Raw genomic sequence first — 909 nt, 5'->3', positions numbered from 1 at the left:
GTGCCCGAAAGCGGAAGTGCTGAACAGCAGCACCTGAAAGCAGGAGGATGCCAACAGGGTCCAAAAAAAAACAACAGTAGCGCCCCATGCTGGCCAAATATCAATACTACATTAAAGTAAAATCCAATCAACGATTACAGTACATCTATCCATCCAATCGTTATCCGAGATGCTTATCATCACAATGTGCGTCTACGGGCAATATCAATTTTCTATACAATTTTAAATGGAGATCACTGGTGCTGAGTAAAATAGGGATAATCAACTAGTCCTCTTTTTGAAGGAATTGTGTGTTTTTTAAATTATTTTAGTTTTAAAGTTTTTGTTACTGGGTTTCCTTTGGAATGACCTTCCATAAAATGTGTGGGAAAGCCATGCTGTCCCTCGCAATTTGCAAAACCTGAAAACACATTTTAGGTGGCTTTTGACTCAGCGTGAAATTCGGTCATGTTTAACTGTTTTAGTGTATCTGCGTATTTTTCTAAGTACATTGTTTGTTGTTGTATGACTGATTTTTAATCCATACACATTTTGTATCAGAATCTGAATAATCTTTATTGTCAAGTATGTAGACCACACAAGGAATTTGTCTCCGGTAGAACATGCTGCACTAGTATCATCATAAGCAAAATGGAGGCACTATAGTTATATTTTGGGTACTGTTCAGAGAGTTAATGGCTTGGGGGAAGAAGCAGTTTAAATGTCTGCTGGATTTGGTGCGCGTGGATTCGTAGCACCTGCCTGACGCTGGAAAAGGCGGTGTGCAGGGTGCGGAGTGTCCAACAGGATTTTACGCGCCCTTGTTTGGATTCTTGCAATGTGCAAGTCCTCGAGAGTGGGTAGGGCTTTATTAAATCAAATTGAGGAATGTAATGTGTAATAGCATAATCTAATTATCTGTTTGTGAGG

Source organism: Hippocampus bargibanti, linkage group LG04, assembly GCF_051943395.1.
Source record: "Hippocampus bargibanti isolate YZ-2025 linkage group LG04, ASM5194339v1, whole genome shotgun sequence".
NCBI lineage: Eukaryota > Metazoa > Chordata > Actinopteri > Syngnathiformes > Syngnathidae > Hippocampus > Hippocampus bargibanti.
The sequence above is the reverse complement of the archived record's forward strand: the minus strand, read 5'-3'. Positions refer to the sequence as shown.